The following is an 8,849-nucleotide window of genomic DNA, read 5'->3' as shown; positions in this document are numbered from 1 at the left end:
TATTTTCAATGGTTCATTAGATCCCAGCGGTTCCAGTAGGTGTAGATAAAATGGTCAGATGTGAAATGAGACAGGGTATGATAACGTTATTGGATCATTAACCAAGTCCTCATTGGTCTCACAAGGGGTCTGAGGATCTCATCTCGGTACCTAATGGCAGTCAGGCTACCTCTGGCGAGCCCATGGAGGGCTGTGCGGCCCCCCAAAGAAATGCCACCCCACACCATGACTGACCCACCGCCAAACCGGTCATGCTGGAGGATGTTGCAGACAGCAGAACGTTCTCCACGGCGTCTCCAGACTCTGTCCCGTCTGTCACATGTGCTCAGTGTGAACCTGCTTTCATCTGTGAAGAGCACAGGGCGCCAGTGGCGAATTTGCCAATCTTGGTGTTCCCTGGCAAATGCCAAACGTCCTGCACGGTGTTGGGCTGTGAGCACAACCTCCACCTGTGAATGTCGGGCCCTCATACCACCCTCATGGAGTCTGTTTCTGACTGTTTGAGCAGACACATGCACATTTGTGGCATGCTGGAGATCATTTTGCAGGGCTCTGGCAGTGCTCATCCTGCTACTCCTTGCACAAAGGCGGATGTAGCGGTCCTGCTGCTGGGTTGTTGCCCTCCTACGGCCTCCTCCACGTCTCCTGGCCTGTCTCCTGGTAGCGCCTCCATGCTCTGGACACTACGCTGACAGACACAGCAAACTTTCTTGCCACAGCTCGCATTGATGTTCCATCCTGGATGAGCTGCACTACCTGAGCCACTTGTGTAGGTTGTAGACTCCGTCTCATGCTACCACTAGAGTGAAAGCACCGCCAGCATTCAAAAGTGACCAAAACATCAGCCAGGAAGCATAGGAACTGAGAAGTGGTCTGTGGTCACCACCTGCAGAACCACTCCTGTATTGGGGGTGTCTTGCTAATTGCCTATAATTTCCACCTGTTGTCTATTCCATTTGCACAACAGTCCTAAGTGGACAGTTTGATTTCACAGAAGTGTGATTGACTTGGAGTTACATTGTGTTGTTTAAGTGTTCCCTTTATTTTTTTGAGCAGTGTATATATATACTGTATTCTATTCTACTGTATTTTAGTAAATTCCACTCCGACATTGCTCGTCGTAATATATACAGCACGAGTCAAAACTTTGGACACCTACTCATTCAGGGGTTTTTCTTTATTTTTACTATTTTCTACATGATAGAATAATAGTGAACACATAAAAACTGTGAAATAACACATATGGAATCATGTAATATCCAAAAAGTGTTAAACAAATCAAAATATATTTGAGATTTGAGATTCTTTGTCTTGATGACAGCTTTGCACACTCTTGTCATTCTGTCAACCAGCTCCATGAGGTGGTCACCTGGAATACATTTGAATTAACAGGTGTGCCTTATTAAAAGTGAATTTATTTCCTTCTTAATGAATTTGAGACAATTAGTTGTGTTGTGTAAAGGTAGGGGGGTATACAGAAGATAGCCCTATTTGGTAAAAGACCAAGTCCATATTATGGCATGAGCAGCTCAAATAAGCAAAGAGAAATGACATGAAGGTCAGTCAATGTGGAAAATGTCAATAACTTTGAAAGTTTCTTCAAGTGCAGTCGCAAAAACCATCAAGTGCTATGATAAAACTGGCTCTCATGAGGACCGCCACAGGAAAGGAAGACCCAGAGTTACCTCTGCTGCAGAGGGTAAGTTCATTAGAGTTAACTGCATCTCAGATTGCAGACAAAAAAATGTGTGAATCAGGCCTTTGTGGTTGAATTGCTGCAAAGAAACCATTGCTTAGGACACCAATAATAAGAAGAGACTTGCTTAGGCCAAGAAACACAAGCAATGGACATTAGACAGGTATAACCTGTCCTTTGGTCTGATGAGTCCAAATGTGAGATTTTTGGTTCCAATCTTGTCTTTGTGAGACACAGAGTAGGGGAACGGATGATCTCCGCATGTGTGGTTTGCACCGTGAAGCATGGAGGAGGAGGTGTGATGGTGTGGGGGTGCTTTGCTGGTCACACTGTCTGTGATTCAGTTAGAAGTCAAGGCCCACTTAACCAGCATGGCTACCATGCAATTCTGCAGTGCTCAGCCATCCCATCTGGTTACGCTTAGTGGGACTATCATTTGTTTTTCAAGAGGACAATGACCGAACACACCTCTAGGCCGTGTAAGGGCTATTTGACCAAGGAGAGTGATAGAGTGCTGCATCAAATGACCTGGGATCCCCAATCATCCAACCTCAACCCAATTGAGATGGTTTGAGATGAGTTGGACCGCAGAGTGAAGGAAAAGCAGTCAAGTGCTCAGCATATGTGGGAACTTCTTCAAGATTGTTGGAAAAGCATTCCAGGTGAAGCTGGTTGAGAGAATGCCAAGAGTGTGTAAAGCTGTCATCAAACCTTTGACTGGTACTATATATATTTCATAATTCCATTCTTTTACTTTTAGATTTGTGTGTATTGTGGTGAATTGTTGGATACTACTGCATTATTGGAGCTAGGAACACATTTCGCTACACCCGCAATAACATCTGCTACATATGTGTATGTGACCGATAACATTTGATTTGATGTTGCACAATCGAGGTTTGGAAAGCTGAGACTTACCCAGAAAGACATAGCTGTAATAATTTCTCCTGTTTTTCATAGTGTGGATGTCAACATCTATTTCCTTTGATATTTTACAAATTCCAATTCGTATAATAGGTTTAGAACTTGCTATTTGAATAACATGTTACGAATTCCAATCTGTTGTTGCTAACGTTGGCTAGGTTAGCTAGGTGGCTAACGCTAGCTAGGTTAGAGTTTAGGGTTAGGTCAAGGGGTTGAGTTTAGGGCTATGGTTAGCAGGTAAGAGGTTAATGTTAGAGTTAGCTAACATGCTAAGTCATTAAAAAGTAGTAGCAAAGTTGCTAATTATCTAATGCTAAAATTGTCTGTGATGTGATTCGAACGTGCAACCATTGGGTTGCTAGAAAATAGCGTTATAACGCCCACATATCCTGACCGACCTCCACCCTATCGTCTCTGTCTTAAGTAACCCTCTGTCTTTAGTAACCACACCAAACGTAACATATCATACTAACTGGAGGGCTACAAATGTACATTTACTATGTTACATCTATTCTGAGCGACCAGGCTGTGTGAGCTATCTCTTTGGGATCAGACAGAGCAAAGACACCAAGGCATTACAGCCACTTTTAAAGGCATTTATTGATGAAATACACACTTACGTTTTTGACAAAAAAACATCCTTAATAATTGTGTGTAACAAATTCCAGCCCAGTTCTCTACCAAAAACTCCTTTCATGTGGCAATGGAAATAAATAATCATAATACAAAAAAGAGAACAAGGAAAAGGACACCTGAATAAGTGCCTGTGTTTAACCCAGAACTTTTTTTCTGAGGAAATTTGTGTAACAGAGACATAAAATAAACAAGAGCGACAAGACCAAAATAAAATCCAGCCATTTCATATCCGGGTGCATTAGTGTGATCTGAGATTCCTGGTCACCCTCAAGACCAGGAAGGCATTTTTGTGACCTGAGGAATTGACTGGAAAGCCCAAAAAATACGTAAAATTGAATTTTTACTCTGAAACCTGGAACCATCTGAGAAAAGGATATTGCACATTTTCCTTGCAAATACAATTACCACATTGCCAGTTTTACATTAGTTTTAATTTTGCCAGACCTTGACCCAAAGAGGAGCACAGCTTGTGCTGTTGGTACACAGAGAGCATTGAGCAGACGCGATCACTTACAATACAAAAGAGGGAGCACAGTTATAAATTCATAATTTAGGCCATAAAATCGTATGTTTTAAACAAAGCAAAAATAAAAAATAATGAACACAGGGAAGGATATCAAATCTCTGTATGTTTTTCAAAAACAAAAAGCTACTGCAGGATTCATAACTTTACAGTATAAATAAATAATAATAATACAAAATTCGGAGAGATTATATCAATGACCAGTGCCACTGTGAAGGTTGGTTACTGTGGATTTATTTTCCTTCAAAATGAAGTGTAACATTGACTGTAACATTTATCAGGCTAATGAACTCACTGTGACATCCAGACCACATCTCTTTCCTCATTTCCAGAGTCGTGTCAAAGTTGCAGATGATAGTTAAACACCTTTGAAATAGACAATTGAAATGGAAATATCATGTTGAAATGAAAGCCAACTCCAGACAGTTGCCCCTCAATCGGAACCACCTGTGGGATTGTGATTCACTGCATGGCACCGTCAAGAGCCAAGCTGCCTTTTCTGAGTGGGTGCAGTGGTGCAGTGCTGCCCTGGCCAGACAATCCGTATTTGTGGAGTGTGTTTCATCCAGACTAGCCGCCTGAGTGACCCCGGTCAGACGTAGGGGTCGCCTGGGTGATTACAGAGCTTTACAGGAGAGCTCAGGGGGCCAGAGTGAAAAAGAGCCATCACACTCTCAGAGTGGAGACTGTTATTACAGGAACATAAACACTGGGCCATTTTGAGACCACCTGGAATACTTTGGTGTCTATCCAGGGCATCCATTCAAAAATGACTGCCGCTGTTTCACGAAACTATTATTAAGACTTAATTGCTCTTTAAAAAAGTAGGTTAAAAGCCTCCACAGGTACCATGGCTTATTCTGGTCTTCATAAGTAGCATTATGACATTGAAATGAGCTGGTAGTCAAGTTCAGGCAATCAGACTACGTACAGCTCGCCCCAACCGCGGTGTGGATAATTCGGAGATAACGAGAGGATAAGAGTCTAGAAAATGAGAAAAGAGGAGTTTATGAGTTGAGGCCTTGACATGTCACGGTCTCCACACTGGCAACGGTTCAGTCTGGATACGAACCACGCTCTGCAGTGAGCAGAATAGGGAAGCATGTAAAGTCTCTTGGCCCAGCTGTCAAGTGTAGCGACACTGATGTCTAAACGTAGGGCTGATAAAAGTGTGAAGATCGATCCGATCCAGTGCTCTGGAGGTGGAACCTGCCCCCGCGTTACTCCACACACCTCCCAGGCAAGACTCCTGGGGTAGGAGTTAACTTTGGAAACATTCTAACAATACCTGTGCCGGCACTATGCACCTGGCGAATGTCCAACTGCTAGAAGTCGTGAAAGTGTAGTGATAAAGAAGAGCTTTCTGTACCAATTCCATAGAGCAGAAAGGACAACTACAGCTAAAACAGGGATCCCCAAGCATTTCACTGAGGTTACTGTGAGTCGCATGAAAATAACTCCAAATAAATAACTCTTTCTCTCTGAAGAAGAATCATTCAGGTATATAGCTACCTCAGCTTCTCCGCTTTTTGTGTGTTTTCAATAACAGCAACTTCTTCACGGTCCAAAACTTTATTTACCTTTCTCTCTATTCTGTTTTTCCAGAGCAAGCCCGGACCGCGGGGAAAAGCAAACAAACAAATCAACAAGAAAAAAACAGCACCTTTTTCATCTGCACAGAGAGAAAGTGAGACAGACACGACAAGACATCACACCCCCCTGGACTCCAGCATGTAGGCACTAGGGCACGTCGTCACGAAGCCCGATTAGTGAGAGACTGAAGTACTACAGGCCGCGGAATCCACAGCACTCATTTTAACTCTCTGAAGCGGATTTGAACCAGATTGAGTTAGAGTTAGAGAAAAGATGTTAGCACCGTACTCAGCTCCAAGAAGAGAGAAAAGAAGAGAAGGCACCAGCCTTCACAGTGGCAAAGGCCCCAAAACAAAGCCCCACCCCCCCATTATGTTCCAGAGATCACATCACAGGGTTACTGAACAGCACTCGCATACATATAAAACAAGTAGAGAAAAGAACATCTGAATCATATTAAAAAAAAACATGTAACATGCCTTCGTTCCAATTATACCAGTTCTTAAGAATACATAGGTTCTGCTGGGAAATAGTTACCTCATTGTTTACTCTGATAGCATTTTTGCGATAAGTAATGATTACATGGCTAATATGCTGTTCAAACAAAGCTAATGTAAATATATGGGGCCTGTAACACAAAATGCATATGTCATTCACACAGGAGCCAAGCGGTCAATATTGACAAAAATGCTTGCACATCTTTCAGCTCTTGGATGGGTAAGCTAAGGTCAAAGGCAGAAGGTACTGATAAAAACAACAGGAAATGAGCCAGGCAGGATTTACACATATTGTGTTGCCATATGCATACAAAAAATGTTTTGCACTGTAAGACATCTCAACAAATATGGTCGAAGTATGGATTTTCTTTTTTTAAAGTATTTATATCAATAGCATTTATGCATTTACTGATGGGGTGACCGTTAACCAAATAAAAATGAGTTTTGGTTAAGCTGGTTTGGTAGAGACAGGTATGAAAGTATTTTTAAAATATAATATGCACCTATAAGACCTTATTTGGACTGTGTGTGAACAAGATCGACAGCTTTCCTTGCATAAATACAAGGAGGGGAATCAACAATTATTGACAGTAATATTGACAGCGCAGTGAGGTAATGCTATGTGAGGTCTGAAATGTTCATTTATGGTCCAGTTCAAGGAAAGCATATTTCAGTTGCACTGAAGAAAAGGGTGGCCATGACTATGAATTAAGACTGTTCTGTCCTTCCGTGCCCTGGTTCCCGTAATACACAGTTGAGCCATTAATCTCTGAAGTACTTTCTCCCCAAACTCTCATTAGACACGCTCAAATTAGCACCAAAATTAGAGCCACCTCAAAAAGGTACAAAAGTAATCTGATTTTGATACTATCATATCTAAAAATGCATTTATCTCATATGCTCAAAAGAGCATGTTCATCTTTCACGTCTGAGTGTGCTTCTTCCACATAATGAAAAAACTTCAAGCTCTTGTCAATTTAATAACGTCTCAAATGTAACTGTTTCATATTTGACTCTCTGTTCCAAACAGCTTTATATCTCAGGTCCCATACTGCTGTGAAATAGATGAAATCTCATTGACTTTCATATAGCTTGACCACACGGAAATACAAGTTCAAGTCAAGGGGGGTTTTCAAGCCTTTGGCACTAAAGGTAGCGATGACATAGGGATAGAAGAAGTGGTGGGATGCTGCACTGTACCTAAAGGTAACCCAGAGGAATACATTCTACTAAGGACTGGGATGCTAATGCTATCAGCTGCTGGGTGCTCGGCCATCTCATATGCATGTGGCTGCACTTCCTCATCTCTCGAAACAATATGCAGGGCTAGGGAGCTCTGAAGTGCGGTCGAATAAACACGAGGACGGATTTATTGTGGTATGAATACCTAAAGAGAATAAATCAATACAAGTGCCTCCTGTCGATAGCAAGAGTAACAGTAGCTGCATAATATTACCTTGCAGGCTTTTTGGACACAGATGTTTCGAACAATACTCCCAAGTTCTTGCTTGATTATACTGTTAGACGAAACCAGGTTGATTTAATGGTCAATCGTATTTGATGGCAATGCAATTGAGATGTAGTAATCACTGGAATAGTTTAAAAGCGGGCTGCTTTCATAGACTGTCTCTAATTCATATCTTGTGCATGTAGCAATGCAACGTAATTTCAGACTATTTTCTTTTTTACACGGCAGAAGATTTGATATATTTGTTTTGTTTCTCTCTCAGACAACTAAAAGATGCCTTTCTATATACTGATAAGGAGTCTGCTCTACATTAAAAACCCAATATTACATATACAAGTAGCCCAACAATATACAGTGCATTCGGAAAGTATTCAGACCCCTTGACTTTTCCACATTTTGTTATGTTACAACCTTATTCTAAATGGATTAAATAGTTTTTCCCCCCTCATCGATCTACACACAATACAACGCGGTGTACTACTCCTTTCACAGAACAGAGCAAACTGGCTCTAACCAGAATAGAAAGAGGAGTGGGAGGCCCCGGTGCACAACTGAGCAAGAGCACAAGTACATTAGTACACTATTTTGAGAAACAGACGCCTCACAAGTCCTCAACTGGCAAGTTCATTAAATAGTACCCGCAAAACACCAGTCTCAACATCAACAGGGAAGAGGTGACTCCGGGATGCTGGCCTTTAGGCAGAGATGCAAAGAAAAAGCCATATCTCTGTACAGTGTCTGTGTTCTTTTGTCCACCTTAATCTTTTATTTTTATTGGCCAGTCTGAGAAATGTCATTTTCTTTGCAACTCTGCTTAGAAGGCCAGCATCCAAGAGTCGCCTCGTCACTGTTGAGGTAGAGACTGGTATTTTGCGGGTACTATTTAATGAAGTTGCCAGTTGAGGACTTATGAGTCATCTATTTCTCAAACTAGACACCCTAACGTACTTGTCCTCTTGCTCAGTTGTGCACCGGGGCCTCCCACTCTCCCTTCTATCCTGGTTAGAGACAGATTGCGCTATTCTGTGAAGAGAGTAGGACACAGCGTTGTACAAGATCTTCAGTTTCTTGGCAATTTCTCGCATGGAATAGCCTTCATTTCTCAGAACAAGAATAGACTGACAAATTTCAGAAGAAAGTTCTTTGTTTTTTGGCCATTTTGAGCCTGTAATCGAACCCATAAATGCTGATGCTCCAGATACTCAACGAGTCTAAGGAAGGACAGTTGTATTGCTTCTTTAATCAGAACGACAGTTTTCAGCTGTGCTAACATAATTGCAAAAGGGTTTTCGAATGATCAATTAGCCTTTTAAAATTATAAACTTGGATTAACTAACACAACGTGCCATTGGAACACAGGAGTGATGGTTGCTGATAATGGGCCTCTGTACGCCTATGTAAATATTCCATAAAAAATCTGTTGTTTCCGGCTACAATAGTATTTTACAACATTACAACATTAACAATGTGTACACTGTATTTCTGATCAATTTGATGTTATTTTAATGGACA

The sequence above is a fragment of the Oncorhynchus tshawytscha genome, linkage group LG08, assembly GCF_018296145.1.
Source record: "Oncorhynchus tshawytscha isolate Ot180627B linkage group LG08, Otsh_v2.0, whole genome shotgun sequence".
In the NCBI taxonomy this organism is placed as follows: Eukaryota; Metazoa; Chordata; class Actinopteri; order Salmoniformes; family Salmonidae; genus Oncorhynchus; species Oncorhynchus tshawytscha.
This window is presented reverse-complemented; position numbering follows the sequence as displayed.